Source organism: Saccopteryx leptura, chromosome 2 (assembly GCF_036850995.1).
Source record: "Saccopteryx leptura isolate mSacLep1 chromosome 2, mSacLep1_pri_phased_curated, whole genome shotgun sequence".
NCBI lineage: Eukaryota > Metazoa > Chordata > Mammalia > Chiroptera > Emballonuridae > Saccopteryx > Saccopteryx leptura.
The window spans coordinates 297,121,996-297,146,541 of record NC_089504.1 but is presented as its reverse complement, the minus strand read 5'-3'; positions in this window follow the sequence as shown (position 1 = coordinate 297,146,541).

Here is a 24,546-nt window from a genome sequence, read left to right as displayed (position 1 = left end):
CATTATATATATATTTATATTTTATATTTATATTTATATGTTAATGTGATATATATCACAGGACTCCTTGACCGTGTTTGTATCTAGATTTTGACAGCACACAGCATCTGAATTTTCTTTGCCTCCTTTTTTTTAAATGGGAAAATATTTTTATTGATTCAAAGTTTATTTTTAACATTTCGCTTGACCATAGGCAAGGAGAACTTAAGGAAAACACCAAAACCACCTCAAGGGGATAACAACTTTTTCTGTTTGACAAAGTACTTCTAGTCAGAAAATCTCGCAGTGTCTATGGCAACCCATATCAACATAACATTATCAGAATATTTGTCTTCACATATAATTCATCTAGGAAATATGATTTTTTGAAGACTTATTCAATCAATATTTTTTACCTACCATAGTCTATTTTTTCTCTCTTTCATCTTAACAACTAATTGAGCTATAATTCACATTTTAAAATTCACCCATTTAAAGGGGTTTTAAGTGGTATTAAGTATATATATTCAGAGTTGTCAATGATCACCCCCCAGTCTGCTTAGAACATTTTCATCACCTTAAAATGAAAACCACTAAGTCACATCAACATCTTCCCTTCCTCCAGCCTCTGACAACCATTCATCTGCTCTTTGTATCTATAGATTTGCTTATTTTGGATATTTGATAAATATATAGCATCATGCCAGATATGGTCTACTATGCATTGTTTTTTCACTCAGGAGGATGCTTCAAGGTTCATCCATGTTGTGGTATGTATCAGTACACCATTCCTTTTTATGGATGAATATACCACATTTTATTTACCCATTTTTAAATTGATGGACATTTAAGTTAATTTCCTTTTTTTATTATAAAGAATGCTGCCATAATCATCAATGTACAAGATTTTGAATGGATATCTGTTTTTATTTCTTTTAGATTTTTTCTGGGAGTGGCATGATAAATCATTTGGTATACTTTTGAGGACTACTTTGAGGGAGTGCCAAACTGTTTTCCAAAGTAGCTGCACAATGTAGCATTCCCTACCAGCAGTGTCTTACACTCTTTGCCTCCTTTTTTATTTGCATTTTCTCAGGACAAGGCTTGAACATCAAAGTCTTATTACAAAATAGCTACTTAATTATTTCTGAGCACTAGAATATGCTCACACTGAAATATCTTATATTTCCAAGCAATAAATGATAATGGTATATATAAATATAAATATATATATAATTTCTATCATGTATATTTCTATAACACTTCTTAAGTAACAATCAGGTATCACTTTTTTAAAAATAAAAATTGTGTTTAATTATAAAAATATAGGAAACTAGATGTTTAAATAGTTGGCAGGACAGATGAATACTTCCCTTCAAACAGTAGGAATATGGCCCATCAGACTATAGTTTCCTTCAGGTCCCTCAGGTCCTATGGTCTTAATTACATCTTAGTCCTTTTTCTATCATGAACACCTAAGAAAGTGTTTGAGCATACCATAGCACTCAATATGTGTTTGCCCTAGTAAACAGATGAATAAAAAATTATTAATTGCTAATTTCATGTAAATCATGAAATCATCTTACTAGATCATTTGAACTTTCCTATTCAAACTTCCAAATCCCCAAACAATATTTCTCAATAGACTCTCACCATAACTGAAGAATATATCTTAACTTTTTGTTTAACTCAAATTTCTGTTTTTGTAGAATGGATACATAATGGCTAATTTATGTGGCTTATTCTAAATAAATCTAGGTCAATGTAAAAATTTTTTGTTACATATAATTTTGTAGAGGTAAAATAAGGCAAAGAAAATAGGTAGATGGTTTTCAAATGAAACAGGACCATACTTCTATATTGCTGGAAAGGGGTTGGCTTTAGTGTGTGTGTGTGAGGAGAGTACTCTGGTATGTTCGAGACATAGGAGGTGTCCACGGGTGGATTAGTAAGCCCTCAGCAGATATATTTTGTTTCTGTGCTGCTCATGTTAGTGGTGGTCTGAGGACGGGGAGTGTGAATCTAGGTCAGAGGTATAAAACACAGAATGCTGGAGTTGTGCGATCCTCCCTTGAAAACTGAAGCAAATAGGTGCACAATAGTTCATTTGGGGATTTTAAATGATATTATTTAGCCCCAGTTATAATAAAACATAGAATCTGAGAAAAGAAAGTGCCCTAACTGAACCAGTGATAATCATTCTGGCCAATGAGCACTTCAGAGGTGCTGATTGAACTCTTTGTTTTAACCATTCCATAGAAATCTTTTCTGAAAATACAGTAATACATTGTATGGCTGAGTCTCAAAAATGTCTGACTTTCCTCACCTCATCTCCAAATAAACAAACATAGTAATATTTTATAGGTTAAAGCAAACTCTAGATGCAAATAAGGCAAGTTTATAAGTGGTTTGAGGCAGCAGATGTGTCTAGAATACTGTGTACCAAACTTTTTTTTTTTACTGCAAACCTCACTAGCATATTCATTGTGCATCATAACCTAAAAATCACATAGACACACACGCACACAACTGAAACAGAAGTTTCATAAAGTAATATTGACTCTTAATATTTGACATTCACACTAATAATTTTATTTTTTATTCTATTTTGTCTTATCAAAAATAGCCACAACCCACTAACTTGATTTCCTGATGGACCAATAGATTCCCCCATGCAATAAGGAAACAAGAAATAACTCATGTGTGAATATATGAAATCTTTATTTCGCCCTGGCCGGTTGGCTCAGCGGTAGAGCGTCGGCCTAGCGTGCGGAGGACCCGGGTTCGATTCCCGGCCAGGGCACACAGGAGAAGCGCCCATTTGCTTCTCCACCCCTCCGCCGCGCTTTCCTCTCTGTCTCTCTCTTCCCCTCCCGCAGCCAAGGCTCCATTGGAGCAAAGATGGCCCGGGCGCTGGGGATGGCTCCTCGGCCTCTGCCCCAGGCGCTAGAGTGGCTCTGGTCGCAATATGGCGACGCCCAGGATGGGCAGAGCATCGCCCCTTGGTGGGCAGAGCGCCGCCCCATGGTGGGCGTGCCGGGTGGATCCCGGTCGGGCGCATGCGGGAGTCTGTCTGACTGTCTCTCCCTGTTTCCAGCTTCAGAAAAATGGAAAAAAAAAAAAATCTTTATTTCAATAAGAGCTGATTGAAAATGCAAACAGATACAATAGTCTAGAGAAATGGATCTTGAGGGAGGACGTGGCTAGTGGGACAGAAAGCCTCAGCAATGCTTTGTGAACATTGAAGGAAACTCGGGAGGTGTGTCCAAGGCTAGGATTTTATTGCTGGTTAACCTAGGCTGTTTCAGAAGCAGATGCCTCTGTAACTTCAATTTGCCATGTGTCAAATTTTCACGTGTTGTTATTTTGATTGTTTTAAAAATATATCCTGGGACCTTGTTGTTGCTAACAGTGGTTTTAATATTAATAGTTTTTTTTTCTCAAGGAATGTAATCCTCATCGTTGTCAAAACATTACTAAGGATACATAAAGCAATCTTTTGCCAACCATGTCTACACCTATCTGTATCTTTTTTTAAGACTTTACTTATTCAATTTTTAAAGAAGAGAGAGAGAGAGAGAGAGAGAGAGAAGGGGTGAAGAGCAGAAAGCATCAACTCCCATATGTGCCTTGACCAGGCAAGCCCAGGGTTTCAAACCAGTGACCTCGGTGTTCCAGGTCAACACTTTATTCCACTGCGCCACCACAGGTCAGGCTAAACCTATCTGTATCTTTATTTACTTTTCATCTGTATATATCTATCCATCTAGCATATTACATAATGGCAAGTCTAAAAGGAAAGCAGGGGAAGGGGATAGGAAATGCAGAAGGCAGACAGTTGCACCTTTAAACAGGACAGTCAGGGAAGGCCTGCGAAGGTGACATTTGGTGACATTCACATGAGATCTGAAGATCTGGGGAACAGACATATGGGTGGGTTTCTCGAAGAAGAGTTTTTATGGTAGAAGCAACTGTGATTGCAAAGAACCAGATACTGGAGGCTGTGCAGTGGGTTGAAGCATCGAGGAGGCCACCATGGTGAGGCAGAGAACGTGAAGGAATGAGTGATAGGAGATGACATCAGCTTGGTCACCCTAGGACAACTATCCAGGTCTCTGTGAGCCACAGTAAGGACTTTGTCTTGTACTTGGAGCAAAATGTAAAGCTGCTGGAGGGTCTGGAGCGGAGAAGTGACAAGCTGTGCCTTATATTAGATGTGCTCTGGCTACTGTCTGATAGTGTACTGAGTGTGAGGTGGGGGCAGTGTGGGAGCAGGGCGACCCTTACACGGCCATTGTAATACCTACGCAAAAGACAGTGCTGGCTTAGCTAGGCAGTGAGCAGTGGGATGCAGGGAAGTGGTAGGACTGCCGATCTATATTGAGAGCTCAGCTGGCAGTGTGTGCTTACAGGTTGGGTTTTGGTGAGGGTGTGAGAAAGAGAGTAATCTAGGATGACTATGGATTTTGGCCCAAGTTACTGGAAAAGATCTTATAAAGCAATTTTTAAAAATGACAAACAACCCTGGTCGGTTGGGTCACTGGTAAAGCCTCACTCCAGCATATGGATGTCCTCAGTTGATTCCTGGTCAGGGCACACAAGAAAAGTGACCATCTGCTTCTCCAACCCTATCCCTTCCTCTCTTCACCTCCCACAGCCATGGCTTGATTGGCTCCAGTGAGTTGGCACTGGGCAATGAGGATGGCTCCGTGGACTCCTCCTCAGGAGCTAAAAGAAATGGCTTGGTTGCTCAGCAACTGGAGCAGTGCCGCCAGATGGACAGAACATTCCCCATAGTGGGCTTCCCGGGTGGATCCAAGACAAGGTGCATACAGGAGTCTGCCTCTCTGCTTCCCCACCTCTCACTAAAATAATAATTTTTTTTTTAAAAAAAGGCAAACAAACACTTCAATGGAGAAATAGGCCACAATACAACTGGATATCTACAGAAAGTGTTTTTTATTCAGTAGTTTTTAAGTAAACTTCATATTGAAGAAAAGGACACAAACCCTAAGTACACAGATGGATGCATTTTCAGAGTGAATCAAGTGCATCCATGTAACCAGCACCCAGATCAAGATTCAGAGCATTACTTGCAGGAAATATCCCCTCCACGAACTGTTTTAAAACTTACCTTTGTATTTCTGTTAAACCTTTTATGCAAGGCGAATGGTGTAGAGCCATGGACCACAGAGTAGAGTAGACCACAAAGTTGTTCAGAAATCGGGAGAGGAAGAGTGGAGAAACGTACCTGCGACTGAGTGACAGGACTTAGTCATCCTCTTGATCTCATGAAATTCATACTGTTCAGTTCTTTCCTAAGAATACAACGTGCGACAGAAGGTAAAAATAGATACATTTTCTTCTACATAGGTCACAAAATTAGGAGGTTCACAGGAGTTGCTAAGAGAAAAAAAGAGCCCTAAGTTACAAAGAAACTTCAGAAAAATGAACTTGAATATACTAAGGGCCAATGCTCTGTACACTCAGAGTAAAACATCCTTTATCTAGAAAGCTTGGTATAAGGATCAGAATAAAAGATTCAGATGCTGAGTCTGAAAACTGGAGTTGGAATGCAGAAGCTGTAGTTATAGTTTTTCTAAGGCAGTTATGAAAAATTATATGAGCCAAAATGGGTGTGTGAGGTGCTGGGGTGAAGAGCAGGGAGAAATAAGAAAGTAAGTTAAGTTTCTAGATGAATAGTTGCACCCTCTCCCCACCACCTACACTCACCTCCAAAAAAACCCCAAGTTTTGGAAATGAAAATTCTACGTTAGAAAAAGAAAAGTTCTTGATTTTGAAAATAATAAAGAAAATGACCTATTTCTGATTTTAAAAAAAGACACAACATCTGGAAAGACTTCATGCTGACAACACAGAATGCAGCTATGCAAATATATATTTTTTGTCTTCTTAGGCAATATGGAAGGAAAAAAAAACCACTTTAGAACTCTAAGAAATGACTAAAAGTGCTTAAAGCCGGCTAAGCTAAGACCCTTTCAATGATTGGCAGAAAACAGCTGGATGAGTCTGTGAATGACTGAAAAAGAAAGACTCCATCAATAAGTACTTCTATTCTGCCCAGAGAGACACCACACTGGTTGTTAATATACATAAACATTCCCATCTAATCTTTCTTAGTTTTATAAACTGCAGTTTCATCATTTTGAGTCCGAGGCCAGGTCTTTTGAAGTCAGTTAATATACTGCTCACAAAAATTAAGGGATATTTCAAAATGAATATGAAGCAATTAAAAAAAAAAGAAGCATTTGATTTTTTTTATTAAATAAGAATATCAGAAAAGCAAACAACAAGTCAAAGAAAGTTGTTCAATTATGCAAATGAGATACAAAACCAACTTCTATTTCATTGGTGAAAATGCACTATACAAAAGGCTGAAAGTACTGGAGTATCTGCATGTTCCCTGATTCCTTAATTTTTGTGAGCAGTGTAGTTCAACAATTCAATGGGTAGACCAGAAAACAGAGACATCAGATATATCATACCTTGATGAATTATCTAGATATTTTATTTTTAAGAGGCAAAATTACACCAATATGCTTAGAAACTTCTCAAAGAGATTCTTGAAAATAGCTCTCCAGAAATGGTACATTCTAAACAAACGATGATTATCAATCAGGCATTTAACAGTCACCCAAATAAGAGACTCATTATGTGGAATGCTTTACATTCAGAAAAATCTTTCAACAATTCTAATTTTGGGGGTTTATTTTACCTGTTTTCTCTAAGACAAGTAATGATTGTGGCTAGGTATCTGTGCATCGTCTCATTGCAAAAGCTCACTGCCATCAGAGTTTTAGTGTCTTCCACTGATGTCTACTAAGATTTCCGCTCTGCTCACGGACCTGTTCAGTCTTCCTTAAATATGTCTTCTTTTGGACACTAGACTGAATGGCCCCCATGTTTCATGATGGCAAGAACAGTTTCAGTCTTGTTTATTCTGTGCTCCAGCTAATAACTACTAGAGTATCTGGCACAAAGTTGCTGTTTAATCAATGCTTGTTGGATGAATGAATATCAAACTTATGGAGCACCATGTACAGGTGAGAAACCAACTGTGACAAAACCCCAGGTTGATCTTTATTTTTCTTAGCAGTCCTCCAATGTTGACACCCTCCACTCACAGTGTTCCATTAGAAGGCACATCACATTCCTGGGAAACACGGAGGCTGCAATCACCCCACCATGTTTGCTGTGTATGCTCATGCCACATCCAATAACACACCTGCTTCACCTCGAATATTCATGTGTGACTGCAGATATAATGATGTGAGTGGGATTGTGTGCGCATGTGATCTTGAAATCTTTGAAATACAAAACATTTCAATGCTATCACATTCACCTGTTTTTTTTTTTCACTGAATTTCAGTTCTCTGCTTTATGTGTAGAATCTACTTTAATTTTTACAACACTGGCATGTAGGTATTACTTACCCTACTTTGCACAGGAGACTACCAGAAATGAAATGAAGTGAATCATTCAAGGGCACATGGCTAGTGGATATCTGAGCTAGAAGTTGAGTCTACCTGTTTGATTCTACAACCTGTGCTGTATATCCAATATCTTAATGTAGCAGTGTGCATTGGAATTCACACAACTCTTAACAGAGATCTCGAATCAGTTTAACCATCATTTTCTCACCTGTGTTCTACTTACTGTGCCGCTATCAGACTCTTTCCTGGAGAGAGCTAGCTGAGTGTGGGAGACGCCAGTAAGGGAACTTATCAAAAAGAATTGTGTGGCGGTAAAGCGTCAGCCTGGCGTGTGGAAGTCCCAGGTTTGATTTCCTGCCAGGGCACACAGGAGTGCCCGTCTGCTTCTCCACCTTTCCCCCTCTTATTTCTCTCTGTCTCTCTCTTTCCTTCCAACAGCCAAGGCTCCATCGGAACAAAGTTGGCCTGAGTGCTGAGGATGGCTCCATCGCCTCTACCTCAGGCACTAGAATGGCTCTGGTTGCAGTGAAGCAACGCCCCAGATGGGCAGAGTATCGCCCCCTAGTAGGCATGCTGGGTGGATCCCAGTCAGGCGCACGTGGAAGTCTGTCTCTCTGCCTGCTTCTCACTTCAAAAAAATACAGAAAAAAAAAACCTGTGGGTTCATGATGCAGTGTGCAGATGACGTTTTGTTGAGTTGCATACCTGAAACCTGTACCCCAATAAATTCAAGAAAAAAGATGTGACAAAGTGGTAACACTAAAATAATTTTGAGCCTGACCAGGTTGTGGCACAGTAAATACAGTGTCAGACTGGGATGCAGAGGATCCAAGTTCAAAACCCCAAGGTTGCCCACTTGAGTGTGGATTCATATGTCTTGAGTGCGGGCTCACCAGCTTGAGTGTGAGATCACAGACATGACCCCATGGTTGATATGATAGCTTGATCCAAGGTCGCTGGCTTCAGCCAGGGGTCACTTGTTCTACTGTAGCCCCCCCATCAAGGCACATATGAGAAAGCAATCAATGAACAACTAAGGTGCTGATACGAAGAATTGATGCTTCTCATCTCTCTCCGTTCCTATCTGTCCCTCTCTCTGACTCTCTCTTTGTCTCTGTCCAAATAAATAAATAATCTTGAACATGAAAACAAGAGAATCGACAACATGTAGCTAAAAACCATGTTTCAGTATCTATTTTCCTTCTTCAGTTTCATAGCTTATTTAGTCCAAAAGGCAGAACTATTAAAATAAACTTTTTACTATGTAAAAATGTTCTCCAAGAAAAAATAGTTTCTTGCTCTTGAAAATATTTTTGTTGGAGCAACACAGAAAGGTGCCGCAGAAGCCCATATGAACAAGTTACTTGATCACTACTCTGCGCAGACCCATCTGAAAGACTCCTGAATTTCATTGGACACTTCTGAAGGAGACCTTTCAGTCTTCTGGCCCAGTTTGAGGCATATTTTAAAGAACTATTTTTCAGACACTACTTTTTTCTAACTGTGACTGTAGTTTTTTAAAGTGTTGAAACAATGAGCTAAATTTTGCACAGGACATACATGTAACTTTTTCTAGGAGTTCCTTGGGCCAAGGATTAGATATAATTTCATTGTCTATTACTTCATATGATACAATAACATTATGTAGTATGTCCTTTGCTTCTAAATATTTCCTGGAGTGGACAGAGCAGGAAGAAAAGAGTAAAGTTGTGGTAGATAGGGAACATTTTATGAAAAATCAATTCTAACAGAGATGAATCATAAGTGGTAAGAACTATATGAGTGGATATGTGTCTATACTCTAAACTGCAACAATTTGGAGCTTTTATAAATGTACATATACACGATATGTAATATATACATATGTACAGGATGGGGCAAGAGTAGGTTTACAATTGTTTGTATGGATAATCATACAATAATTAATATTATTAAAATAATAATAAAAGAATAAACTTTGTTTTGCGTACTTACAAGTGTAAGCCTATTTTTACCCAATTCTGTATTTATTTACATGTACATATAATATTCGTGAGACTTTATTAGGTTTATTTTCAGAAAAAGAAAAGTCCACAAAAAACACTGAAGATGTGAACTATAACTATCTTAGTTATTTTAAGGCTTTTTTAACCCCCATATTCATAAAAAATTTACAATGAAATATATTTTAATATTTTTCCTATACACGCACAATAAAGACCTTCTATTCCAATAATTTAAATGTGTTGTCAAAAACAATTTATATTTATATTACCACTTCGAATTATTTTGACTCATATTAAGAACTCAATATGTATTTGCTTAATTTAATTATAATATTGTATGTTGTCACAGTTTTACACAAATTACAATCCTTTCTATTCTAAAAAAAAGGTACACTAAGTCTAAAGCAGTGTTTAGAATGAACTTTGTGTATTACGTGAACTACCGTTATCATATACAGAGATTTATTTTAAATAAATTAAATTTGGAAACTTCAAGATATTCATGTTCCCTTTTTACCCTCTGGAAAAGGGAAAAGAAAAATATATCTTGAATACATGTTACGTGCTGTCCCAGGCAACTTGCATACGGTCACAGTTGTAGCACTGTTCATACACCAGTAGATGGTGCTAATTTCACCTGACCCCTTGCAAACCAAGACAACTGGCTTTACTCATTCATTTCAATGGATCTCAGATTATAAAAACTAGACTTCCAAATAGTGATTAGTTATGTTGTTAATTTGAAATAAAAAATTATATCTGGGAATTGTGAATTTTAGAACAGTGTCTAACTTTCTATGGCTTGAATTTTGTGTGTACAACCCGGTCAGATATTCAGAAGAGGTTTATTTCTTGCCACCAGGGAGAACTCAAACCTCCTTGGGTAGTCATCCCATCTTTAAGCTACTATGGCTCTAAGAAAGTTAAAATGTACAGCCAGTGATGGCATGAATAAGTGGAACAACATACCAATCTCTCTGTCCCTCTTCCTCTCTCTCTAAAAATCAACAACAAAGTTCTAATAAAATCTTTTCCCTCTAAAATCTATACACTGATTCTGAATTTATCCCTGAAGTTCAACAGAAGAAATCCATTTATTATTCAACCATTATTCATATGGTTTTCTAGGGTTGCCATAATAAAGTACTACAGACAAAATTGCTTATAACAACAGATGTTTATTTTCTTCTAGCTCTGGAGGCTAGAAGTCCAAAACCAAGGTGTTGGAAGGACCATCCTCCCTCTGACGGCTTGAGGAGAGAATCTGTTGTAGTCCCTCGCTAGCTTCTGGTGCTGCCGCCATCTGGGCATTCTGTGGCCTGTGTATACATCACTCTCTACTCTGCCTCCAGCATCACACGGTATCCCCTGTGTGTCTGTGTCTGTCTCCTCTTTTTATAAGGACAACAGTCATATGAATTAAGGCTCACCCTAATGACATCATCCTAATTTCATTACATCTATAAAGACCCTATTTCCAGGTACTATTACATTCACAGGACTTCTATATAACTTTCGGGGGACATAATCCAAATAACCCTGAGCATCTATTCTATTTCAGGCTTTGATATAGTAACCGAAGAGCAAAAATGGGAGCATAAGTATGAAATAACTGCACAGTGAAGGACCTCAGCCAAGTGGAAAGAAAGGTCCATAAAGAATTAGAACACGTTTAAAGAACAAAAATGCTATGAGGATGCAGAAGAAGGAGCTACCCACTGTGATTAGGCAGCTGGAGCAAGGCTTTGTGGAGGAGGCTACATTCTGGCTGAGGTCGTTGCCTGTTAGTTTTCTGCTTGGTCATAAATCTTCAGTTTGTGAAGATCACTGGAAAATGTGAAAAGCATAAAATAAGCAAAAATCATATAGTATTAAACTTTCACCAAAGGATACCAATAGTTACTATTTTAGAGACTATTTTTCAATATTTTCTCTATGTATGTATAAAAACCTTCATACAAAAAGGGCCAACTAGCCCTGGCCGGTTGGCTCAGTGGTAGAGCATCGGCCTGGCGTGCGGAAGTCCCAGGTTCGATTCCCGGCCAGGGCACACAGGAGAAGCGCCCATCTGCTTCTCCACCCCTCCCCCTCTCCTTCCTCTCTGTCTCTCTCTTCCCCTCCCACAGCCGAGGCTCCATTGGAGCAAAGATGGCCCAGGCGTTGGGGTTGGCTCCATGGCCTCTGCCTCAGGCGCTAGAGTGGCTCTGGTCGCAACAGAGCAATGCCCCAGATGGGCAGAACACCCCCCCTGGTGGGCGTGCCAGGTGGATCCCGGTGGGGCGCATGTGGGAGTCTGACTGCCTCCCCGTTTCCAGCTTCAGAAAAAAAAAAAAAAAAAAAAAGGGGCCAACTTTGGTATAATATTCTCTGGACATTTTTTTTTTCATTTGATAGAAACTCAGGCATATTTTTCACTTCATAAAATATCCTTCTAAATTTTTAAAGTTATATAATAGTTCATTTTGCAGATGGATCACATTTTTAAACTGTTTACAGAAGTATAAACTTTTTAAAAAAAATTTTATCTTTAAAATAAATTTCATCATCATAGAAACATTTTTCATGTACTATGAATTTGTTCCTGTACATAAACTTCTAGGAGTTAAATTACTAGATAAAATAATTTTAAAGTTTTTAAAAATATATTGCCAAAAGGCCCTCAAGACAAAGATGCCTTTACTTTTCCCTTTCACTAGCAGAGAACTTATTTCTCTCTCTTGTCACTAACATTACATATTCCTTTAAAAATCAGACATATGATTGGTGAAAATGTGTATCTTGATTTCCTTTCCATGCCTTTGGTTTTTACTAAGGAAAAAAATTTGTATATCTACTGATCATTTGTATTTTGGCTTTTATAAATTTTCTAAAAGATAATCAATAGAAGGTAAATACTAGAAGGTTAATATCTCTCATTTTATGACTATATTCTACTTCTTATTATAGTAGTGGATGTATACTATTTACTCAATAAAAATTTATTTTATGAATTTAAACATTACTTAATTTCTCTTTTCCATGTTTTTTTCAGTGTTATTTGTTTTTTATTATTGAATAGTACGTGCTCTATATATTCTAAGTACATTTAAATTCCCAGTTTATATTGGGAATATTTTTCCACATTATTGTTTGCCATTCAATTTTGTTTAATATGTTTTTTGTTACTTATATATTTTTTGTTTTTATTTCTATGTAGCAAATCAAGTAATGTTTTCCTTATGTATATTGTCTTTGGTGTTTGAAGAATAAGGCTTTTCCATTCCAAGATTATGTAACTATCCATCAGTAGTTACAGGAAGTAATTCAGGATATAATGGTCAAACTCAACTTTCTAATTTTTTTTTAGACAATTAAATTTAACAGGGTGACATTGGACAACCAGAGTACATAGATTTAGAAAAAACATCTCATCATTTGGACAGTTGATTATGCTGTATACTCATCACCCAAAGTCAAATCATCTTCTGTCACCCTATATTTTGTTTCTCTTTATGCCCCTTTCTCTAATTCTTAATCAATATTATAGTAGAATTATTTTCTAAGACATTGGAAATGCCAAGTTGATTATATTAAAATGATAATAGAAAATTGCAACAATAATAATCCTAAAACTAGGAATTATTGTGTTAATCATTTTGTATGCATTATGTTACTTAATAACATCACAACAAGTCTATTATCTTTAGCATCATCATCATCAGCATCTCTTTTACAACTAAGGAAATTGGGGCAGAGAGAAGTTAATAAGACATATACATTTGAGTTTGCTTTTGAACTAATGCTTTGTGATTACTGTTGCATCAAAATGTATTGCTTTAACTATTATATATTATATCATTTCACATGAGGTTGAAGAATGGACTGGCTTTCTGTATATAGGTTTCTGCTTTATGTAGTCTCTATACACAGTTCAGTCTTGTCTGCATCCCTCAGGCTTGCGCTCCCTTCTGTTTTTGTAGTTAAAATAATAACTTAAGGACTGTGAGAGATCCAATCACAGCTATTTTTCAGTATTGTGTAGCCCTCATAACAAAAGAGGTCCTTGGAGGCCTGGTCCTTGCTGTCCCATAAGGAACACCTTCAATCTCCTTTGTTACTTCCTGAGATATCAGCTACCTTTGTAAGAGGAACTGTCAAGCTGTTTTTGTGTCTTTGTTGTGCCTCAACTCACCTGTGCTAATCTAGCAGACACCATGGTTTTTCTAGCATGTATAAGGCATTTATCCCTATTTTTCAGTGCTGAGGGTAAGTTTTTTTCTATTTTTATATTCTTTTCATCATTTTAATGAGGATATGGTTATAGAATAGGAAGTTAGATGTTTACCTAGGAATCCATAATGGTCTTTAATGAATGTCCATAAGGCAGGAAAGAGGAGTAAGGGATTCCAGGGAAGAAAATGATATGTGGAAAACGTATAAGTAAGAAAGAAGTTGTCTGGAATGGGTGTGGTTGCACTTAGGTAAACATAAAGTTGTCCCGGCTGAATAGCTTAGTTGGTTAGAGCATCATCCTGAAGTGCAGAGGTTGCCTGTTCAGTTCCCAGTCAGGGCACATACGGCAATAAATTATGTTCCTTTCTCTCTCTCTCTCCTCTCTCTCTCTCTCTCTCTCTCTCTCTCTCTCTCTGAAATCAAAAAGATAAACATTAAAAAAAGAAGAACATAGTCAGAAAGGTAGTTTGGAATCAAGTTGTACAAGGTTTTATATACTGGCTTTATCATTTCCTCTTTTTTATTTTCTCTCTTCCCACCACAAATACGATATCTCCCCAAATACACAAAATACCAGAATTATCTTGTTAACTGAGTAGACAGGTTGTGAATTATTGTTTGGTGAACAGAGTGATTAATTGCTAACATCAACAACCAGTTTGTATTTGGCTGTGATGCTACAGACCTCTTGTTCTCTATCTCTCTCCAACAAAACAGCGTGTCTGTTATTTTACAGGCCTGAAAGCAAGGGATACTCAAAGATTAAATTAGGAGACCTGTCAATGAGATATTAACTTCTAAAATTCCAAAATTTTTTTTTTACCTGAACGCAAAGGGATAATTGTTTGGAAACTTTCAATATTTTATTCCTCTGTTTTCTTAAAGCTGGAATTTATTATAATAGAGTTGAACCACTGCCACAGTCTCATTAAACAAAAATAGAAAAAATGAGAGTCTATGTTTCCTACTTGCGCAATCTCCAAAATTGTCTCGAGCCACGGCAAGTATGTTTAAAGGCGTTATGGGAATGCCATGTCACCTTTGCAGATGTACCAGCTTAAGTAGGAAAAAAACAATGGCTAACTGTGATACAAATAAAAGTGGTGTAATAGCAAACACACCCTAGATAGTTGAAGCAAATTTCCTGAAAGTTAGCCAATGGAAATTTGGAACATTGTCTATACCATTTCTGCACGGAGGTTAAATGTAACATAATAGATTCTGTTAAAATGATCTTGAACTGAAATAGCTGGCTCAAGAAAAATTTAAAGATGGTGATAACCAGAGGGAAGAGGGTTGGGCGAGGTTGAAGAGGGTTGAGGGGGTCAAATGTGCAGTGACAGAAGGAGACTAGACCTTGGGTGGTGAGCACACCATGCAGTACACAGATGATGTCATACGGAACTGCACACTTAGAATTTACGTAATGTTATTAAACCAGTGCCACCCTAATAAATTTAAAAATACTTTAAAGTTAAAAACAAAAGAGTTTCCTTATGATAAACTAATAAGGAAAGACATACCATGGGAATATTTAGCCCGTCATCCATAACGAAGGATGGCTCCTTGACATTTAAAGATGTCTGTGGCTGTTCATACCATCTGTGTGTGTGGGTTTGGGGTGGAGTTCTTTGGCAAACACCTCAACATGATGTCCTAATATGGTCAGTGGGCAGCATCATTTTTATAATCCATCTTGTTAAGTAAGCAAATTATTATTTTAAAAGCAGTAACAACAACAAAAATCCAACAAAGTCTACTTAAACTTGATAAAATGCAAATTTTAAAAAGGATGTAGATGTTTGTGATGATAACTAGATACCAAAATAAAAGTGTTAAATGAAAGTCTTAGCTTTGGCTGAGGCCTAATAGATTATGTGCAAACTACTCCCATATTTCAGTGAGGTGAGAGTGCTATATAGGACTTATAATATGGATGGTCAGAAGCTAGTTTTGTGGAAGTCTTCACTGACATCGAAGGTTTAAGAGGGAAGACATGGAGATGAGAGGATTTAAACATCTAGCAGAGAACTGTGAGTCCCCTGCCCTCTGCCCAGGAAAAGAAGGATTAAAAGAACCACTTGGAGAGTTTGGCATGTTTCCCTCACTACTTGGAAGACCCAGGGGCCCCAGACTCAGGCTGGAAGAATGAGAGGGCAGGAGGGTGACTGTGGCTGGCTGGCCACCCTGATGTAGAACTAACAGAGTATAACTGACACCCTGGGGCAGTCTGACCTTCCAGACTTTGTTGGGGGCAAAAATGCTTAAGAGTTTCCCACAGACCAGATGAGGAATGGAAGAGATAGAGTGGAAGGGAAAGAGTAGCTTTGCTCCTCTCCAAGAGGAGTGCCTGGAGTCTCTCTCAGGGGAGAGAGGCTGGCGGTGTATCCTAGATGTCCAGGAGCTAAGGTAGGACCCCTGGGCAGTCAGTCCGTGGGGATGCTTTGCCCTGCACTACAAGAACTTTGGACAAATGGTCCCAGCAATGGGTTTCTCTCTACAAAACTCTGAAAAGTATCCCAAGAGATAAATAGAGCTTTAAATCCCTACCAAGCCCAGAGGACATCATCTCCAATGGCCTATGACCGTATATACGATGAGTAACATCATTCCTGCTCCCTCAGCTGCCTCCCTGTCCCCACCAGCCCCACCTTGGAAGAAGTCAGCGCCATGGGTTAACAACCCCGGGGAGGAGAGGTGGAGGCATAAGACACATTGATGAAGCTGACCCTCCTCTGAGCAGGTTAACGAGGAAGAAGAGAGGATTTGCTATAACCATAGTTGGAAGTCTTTACAATTACTTGGGACTAGTCATTTTAATATTAGAACTGTAATTTGGAGGACAAAAGTGACCAGAGCTTACTTTGAGAGTGACCAAAAGAGCACCTTCCCTAAAGTGCTTCTAAGACGAGGAAAGAATTGGGCCTGCAGACTGAATTGGAACGGACAGCTATTTCCTGACAATACCCCCAAGTCCTCGTGTTGGGTGGACTCCGGGTAGCGGTCGGCCTCTCCCTAAAGCCCCAGTTTGCTTCCATTGCTCATGTCGTTCCAGCCCAAGGCGGAAGGATCTCTGCACCCCTATGTGTTTCAGTAAGTCGGAGTCCACTTACCTTCTTGCTGCCTCTCTAACCTTCTACTTGGGTTTTGTTTCAACAGCCAGAGCCTTGCATCCTTTCTATCACGGAGCCCCCACACCTGACACCCTTCAGCTAACTGCACCTGACATCCTTCAGCTGCTCTTCCTGGGGCCTGAGCTCCATTCCCTGGCAGGAACCCCAGCATGCATTGCAGCCCACCGCCTGCGAGCCAGCCCTGTGGGGTGAATTTCCACCTCCCTCCTCCCGGGATCTCCTCTTTGCTCTCTCGCAAAACTCCCTGATGCCGAACTCCTGCCGAGACTTCTCTCTGCCTGTGCTGAGCCTTAGAACTATTTCCTAACTACTGTGAATAGCCCCAGTGACTGTCCCGTGCCAACAGGCTCACCGTATCTCTTAGCCCAAGAACCCTTAATGATTGGGCCAGGCCCCTTCAGTCTTCTAGACAGTGGTTAAGGCCACGCAGGACACATTCTTCAATTTAAGAAACATTGTTTTACTGAAGCCTTTGGCCTCGTTGTTTTAGACTAACAAAAAACATATCTGTTAAGTGGCTTGCGCAAGGAAGGCCCATGTATACAGTACATAATTGACCAAAGAAAGTTTAATGTATGTTTAAATATCCACTTCTCCACTAATTGCTTTTACACTCTTCTGTTCCTTTCTTACCCACTCTTGCCGGACAACAGCTCCAGCAGGGAGAGGTCCTTTCTGCAATCCCAAGCCAGTTTATCAGGCCGCCAGGCAAGTCAGCCTCCTCCAAGTCCCCGGCTGACTCCGGCAGCAGTGGCCCTCGTAGGACAGGGATACCGAGGTGTCCGCGTTTTACTGTGTGCTTTGAGTTGTGGAGGCCCAGAGGCATGATTTATCATCTCCACCAGCTTGGTCAGCAGGAAAAGAAACAGACCTGTAATACTGAAGATGTTGCCAAGAACGCAGGCTTGGATTTATTTTTATATCATACAAAGCAAGTTACCTTCCTTTCTCTGTCCCCTGCTTCTGCTCGGCGGAGAGTCCCACCCAGTGCCTCCCTTACCGCGGTCGTAGGGTGGGGCCTGTCCTGAAACCACACTCCACACTTCTGGTTCTTTCGGTTACAATGTCATTTAATATAAATTGCTAGAACAATGTTAATTCTTTTTTTTAAAGAAACCATCATGTCAATTCATTTTTTTTTTTTTTTTCATTTTTTTGAAGCTGGAAACAGGGAGAGACAGTCAGACAGACTCCCGCATGCGCCCCACCGAGATCCACCCGGCACGCCCACCAGGGGGCGATGCTCTGCCCATCCTGGGCGTTGCCATGTTGGGACCAGAGCCACTCTAGTGCCTGGGGCAGAGGCCACAGAGCCATCCCCAGCGCCCGGGCCATCTTTGCTCCAATGGAGCCTTGGCTGCGGGAGGGGAAGAGAGCGACAGAGAGGAAAGCGCAGCGGAGGGGTGGAGAAGCAAATGGGCGCTTCTCCTGTGTGCCCTGGCCGGGAATTGAACCCGGGTCCTCCGCACGCTAGGCCGACGCTCTACCGCTGAGCCAACCGGCCAGGGCATGTCAATTCATTTTTATAGCTATAATTTGACTTAATCCTTACAATGTATATTCAAATTCAGAGTCAGATTAGGGAACAACAATGCCATTTTACAAGGGCACAGTGAGAAGGAAGAGTTAAGTAGTTTGACCACACGTAAATACCTGGTAAGCTTGGGTAAACCCCCACTCTCCCAACTCCCAGCCCAGCATTCTTCCCATCATGCTAGCCCTTATCCTTATTAGTTTTATTTTTTTAATTGAGTTATAGTTGACATATAACATAATAATTCCAGGTGTACAATATAATGATTCAATATTTGTGTATATTAGAAAATGATCACCACCGTAAGTCTTGTTAACATCCAGCACCATACATAATTACAAAAATTATTTTTTCCTGTGATGAGACCTTTTAAGATCTAGAAAAAGTATTACGTACAAAGATTAGGTTTGGTTGCAAGTGATGGGTAAACAAATAAACAAAGAAAAGTAGTGGTTTAAGCAAGACAGAGTGTTATCTCATACAGTCTGTCTAGAACTACTGCTCCAACTCTATGGTCCCCAGAGAGCCAGGCTCCTTCCCGATGATTGCTATGCCATCTTCAGTACCAGGCTTCTTTATCTTGTCCCGAAGGCTGCTCGAGTTTCAGCCATGAGGTCCACAGTCTATCCAGCTAGCAGTAAGGAAGGACAAGGAAGGACAGAACATGTTTTCCCTTTAAAGACATTTTCTAGAAGACATAAGGACACTTTTGCTAAACCCTCTTAACCAGAATTTAATACACGACCCCAGCTAGATGCTAGGGAAGCTGGGATGCATAAACTTTATTCTAGGTAGCTGCAAGCCTTAATACATATGTGAGTTCTATTATTAGGAAAGAAATGGACAAAGCGTCGGCCTAGCGTGCGGAGGACCCGGGTTCGATTCCCGGCCAGGGCACATAGGAGAAGCGCCCATTTGCTTCTCCACCCCTCCGCCGCGCCTTCCTCTCTGTCTCTCTCTTCCCCTCCCCCAGCCGAGGCTCCATTGGAGCAAAGATGGCCCGGGCGCTGGGGATGGCTCTGTGGCCTCTGCCTCAGGCGCTAGAGTGGCTCTGGTCGCAATATGGCGACGCCCAGGATGGGCAGAGCATCGCCCCTGGTGGGCGTGCGGGGTGGATCCCGGTCGGGCGCATGCGGGAGTCTGTCTGACTGTCTCTCCCTGTTTCCAGCTTCAGAAAAAAAAAAAAAATGAAAAAAAAAAAAAAAAAAAAAAAATGGACAAAGGATATTAAGGTAACATCTAGCAGTGCCTACCACAACTTTGCATTTTACATTTTGCTAGAGGTCTGTTTTCCTGAGGTTACTTCTTTATTTATATCTACTTATTTATGAAATACTATGAGATTTTTAAAGTCTCTTCCTATATTTTATTTTACATCTATGACTTGAGTATCATAAATGTAAATAATGATAAAATTATTTTAAAATGTTTATCTTCACCACAATCAATCTTTCATATGACATCTTGCCTTGGTTTTATTAAGAATATACTGAATAGGCCCTAGCTGGTTGGCTCAGTGGTAGAATGTTGGCCCAGTATGTGGAAGTCTCAGGTTTGATTCCCAGTCAAGGCACACAGGAGAAGTGATCATCTGATTCCCCACCCCTTCCCCTTTCCTTCTCTCTCTCTCTCTCTCTTTCTCCCCTCCCACAGCCATGTCTCAAATGGTTCAAGCAAGTTTGCCCTGGGTGCTGAGGATGGCACCGTGGCCTTGCTTGAGGCACTAAAATAGCTCGGTTGTCAAGCAACAGAGCAGCAGCCCCAGATGGGCAGAGCATCTCCCTGTGGAGGCTTACTGGGTGGATCCCGGTCAGGGGTGCATGCAGCAGTCTGTCTCTCTCCCTCTCTGCCCCTCATGTAATAACAACAACAAAAAGAATATACTGAATAAATATATAAATATATACATTCTTTGATTTGATTTGTTTATAGATCCCTGTATTAAGCACTCAGATATAAATAAATTATGTGAACACTTAGACAATACCTCATTATTACTAATTTAGAATCTTAATAATCACCTATCTTAACCTCTTTCTCTTAAACATATTGAAAATATCACTGCAGAAATACCTTCCTGAAGTGTAGGTGTAGGGCCAGGGGCCACTGCCATTATGGCCATGCACATGCAGGTACTCATTGGATTCGGACACACAGAAAGAAACAGTGGCGCCATAAAATGGTGGGCCATTTCTTTATTAAAGCCTCACACCAGCCGCGGAGTAAACACAAAGGGAAAACACTTCCCTCTTTATTCATTTAGAGCTCACAAAGCCCTGACACATTCTCCGGTTCCACAGCCAGGAGAACCTTCTCCGGTTCCTCCTAGAATCAAAGACCTCACCAGTCTCAGTGGAGTTCGCAAAAGCCCCTCAGCTCTGGTTCCCCATCTGCACACCTTTTCACTTCTCTGCCAACATGGCTTCTTCCTCAGCACCCTGCATTCTCTCTGCTCTCCCTCTGCAAACATGGCTTCTCTCTCTACTCACAAACTGGCTTCTTCCTCCTTCTTCTCTCTTTTTCAAAACCTTCTGGCCAAAACCTCTCCTCCAGCGAACATTAGAAAACAATGGCCCTTCCCAGCAGGAAAGTAATTTGCAATTTCACTGACCACAGATACCTGGCACTACCCAGCCCCCAATGCAAACTATTAGTGAGCAAACATAAAAATCATATTTTACAAACATGTTTGTATTTGACCAACAGTAGGTATGCTAATGTCACTTCTCAATGGACATGCCTTAATGAGTTCCACATTTCCTATACAATAAATCCAAAATTTTTAGCCTGAAATTTACTGCTTCCCACAATATTATCTAAACCTTAATCTTCAGGTTTGTCTTCCACTCTACCCTTCATATAACACTCATCCTTAGTGAAATATTCTGTATATCCCATAAGTGCTTGACACTCTCTAACTTGGCTTGTGAAGTGTTGTCTTCTTGGACCAAGCACTTCACCCACCTCCCCTCACATGCACCCCTCACTCTCTCACACATCTATTTCTCTGCATAGTTTATTATTCGTTAAGGTTTGTTTTTGTTTGTTTGTTTTTTGTTTTGTTTTAGTGAGAGAAACAAGAACAGAGAGATAGAGAGACAGAGAGAGGAACAGTTAGGAACAGACAGACAGGAAGGAGAGAGATGAAAAGCATCAATTCTTCATTATATCACCTTAGTTGTTCATTGATTGCTTTTTTATATGTGCCTTGATCAGCTGAGCCAGTGACCCCTTGCTTGAGCCAGCGACCTTGGACTCAAGCCAGCAATCTTAGAATCAAGCCAGCAACCTTGGGCTCAAGCCAGCAACCTTGTTCTTCAAGCCAGTGACTTTGGGCTTTAAGCCAGCAACCTTTGGGTTCAAGCCAGTGACAATGGGGTTATGTCTATGATCCCACCTCAAACCAGCAACCTCAGGCTTTCAAGCCTGGGTCCTCTGCATCCCAGTCCGATGCTCCATCCACTGAAGCACTGCTTGGTCAGGCTATTTCTTTAAGGTTTTATTAAATGCTACCTCTCCATGAAGCCCTGGCTCAACACCAACATGTTTCTTAAACTTACTACTATCATTTGGGTTTTAAAGAGTTTGTACACTTCTTATTCTGTTACCACATCATACATTTATTAAATAAAAAGGGTTTATAAATTTTAATTCACCCTACAACATTTTGTAGATAAAGGATATACAGTATATTTTTAGTGAATGAATGAATAACATAACATTTTGGCTTTCTCTTCAAATTAAGGCTCCTTGGAAACAAACATATTATAAAAAATGAAAAAACATAGTTAGGCTCTAAGTTTTTAGTTTCAGTTTAATGCTAGTATCAGTCAACCGGAAGAGAATGGCACATTACTATTTGATAACAAACGAATAACTCAGAAACTGATTCAGAATCAGTTTAACATCTTGTGTGAGAACAACAGTAGCAATAAAAATGCATTACACACCCCATCTAGTTTATCCTCATAGTGTATTTGCATTAGTCACGCCATTCCTCCAGCATGATAGTTTAAATTTTCTGACAAATATTATTGCAACAGTGAACACAGAAAAAATGGGGGGTATTTTAAGTTAGGCAAACCTGATTAACATCAAATTTGGGCAGCACTCACACAAGATAATTGAACTGATAATTTGTGAACACTTAAAATGGAAAGTGATAGCTACCAAAGCCAAAATACAAGTTACAACGAATTAGAATTGCTTCACCTTTTGATAGCTTTATCATGTGGAAAATCAGAGAAACATATGTATCAGGTATTCTTGATATCTTTTCTTCATTTTTAAAAGTGCTTTATGTAAATTAGAATTAGTATGGTAACAGAAATAAAAAATAAATAAATGAAAAGCAAATATTACCACCAAAAATCACTTCTCTTTCTAAATTTCTTCCAATTCTTTTATTCATTTATTTAGTCACTGAACATTTGGTGAGCACCTTCTCAATATTTCATATAGAATATTTGAATTTTAATAGGTTTTTTAACTTTCCAGATAACCACATGGATAAAAATAATGAATTATTAATTTAATGATAGTATGACCCGATTATTTTTCCAGTTTGTTAAATAACATCTAAGGGATGTGGGTTACTTATTTGGTAGCAACTGGAAGGGTGCTAAAATTTCTCTTCGTGAGCCCAGTCCTCTGATTATGTTCATCAGTTTTTAACGTTGAAAGAAGTAACACTCATCAAATGTGCAAATGTACCTATGAAACAAAAACAAAGGTGCTAATTAATATCACAGATTGCACAAACTGGAATTTAATTCTATTCCCATTATCATGTCATAGGCCCCAGAAATTGTGTCTGTGTGACTGATAGAATAATACTGAGGATAACTAAAACTTTTTAAAAAGAACTGATTATGTTATTGGCCATGGTGCTAAATATTTTGCAAATTTTATTTCTTCCTCCTTGAAATTTTAGGAGGCAATCATTTTGTAGATGAGGAAATGAAGGTTCAAACTGTTGAGGTGACAAGCTAATGAGGTGCGAAGTCAGACTTCCAGGTCTGATCTTCTGACCGTAGAACCTGTTTGCTTTTTCTTCAGCTTCTTTGTACCTGAATATACGTACCTAGAAAGTTCTTAGTTCCCCAGTGTTTCTTCAGTCCCTAACTCACTCGGAAAGGTTTCTGCTGTGTGCACACTACAGTCACATATCTGAGCATCTTTGACCTTTGAAATGAAAAACAAAAAGGATGAATTCAACACAGAACTAACTCTATGTGGAGATGTGGCCAACTTTCTCTCCTTTCTCCTTCAGGAGATCCTTTGTAATTTTATTCCCACTTCTTTCTGCTCTGCTAATCCATCGTGGATGACAATGGGGTCAGTCTAGCTTCTTTAATGCTTTTGACTGCTTGCTTTTTTCGAAGACTTTATTTGTTTTAGAGCCATTTTAGATTTACAACGAAATTAAGAAGATAACAGAAAATTTCCATATCTCACCTGCCCCAACAAATGCTTAGATAGTTTCCCTCATTATCAACCAGAGTGGTACATTCATTACAGCTGATAAACCCACACTGACACATCATAATTGCCCAAAGTCCACAGATTGTAATATATAGTTGCACATTGTATGGGTTTAGATAAAATGTCTAATGACATGGACCCGTCCCTAGGGTACAGCACAGAGTATTTTCACTGTCCTAAAAAGCCTCCGTGTTCCACCTATTTCTCCCTCACATCCCCTCTTCTCCTGGCAACCACTGATCTTTTCATCTTCTCCCCAGTTTGGCCTTTTCCAGAATGTCATATAGCTACACGCATACAGTATATAACTATTTCAGATTGGCTTCTTCTACTTAGTCTTATGCATTTCAAGTTTCTCCATTTTTGGCTTGATAGCTCTTTTTGTGTGTGTGTGTGCTGGTTATTGTCTGGATGTACCACAGTTTATGTCTTCATTCATTAGCTGAAGGACATCTTGTTTGTTTTAACAATTACGAATAGAGCAGCTCTAAACATCGTGGGCAATTATGGATAAAGCTGCTTTAAACATCATGGACAGGTTTATATGTAGACAGTTTTTAATTCATTTGGCTAAATACCAAATATTTTTGTATTTCATGATATCTGGATTGTTGGGAAGAGAATATTTAGTTTACAAGAAAATGCCAGACTGTCTTGCAAAGTGGCTATACCATTTTTAATTCCCACCAGCAATGAATGAAAATTCTTATTGCTTCATGTTCTCATCAGCATAGGGTGCTGTCAATGTTCCAGATTTTGGCCTT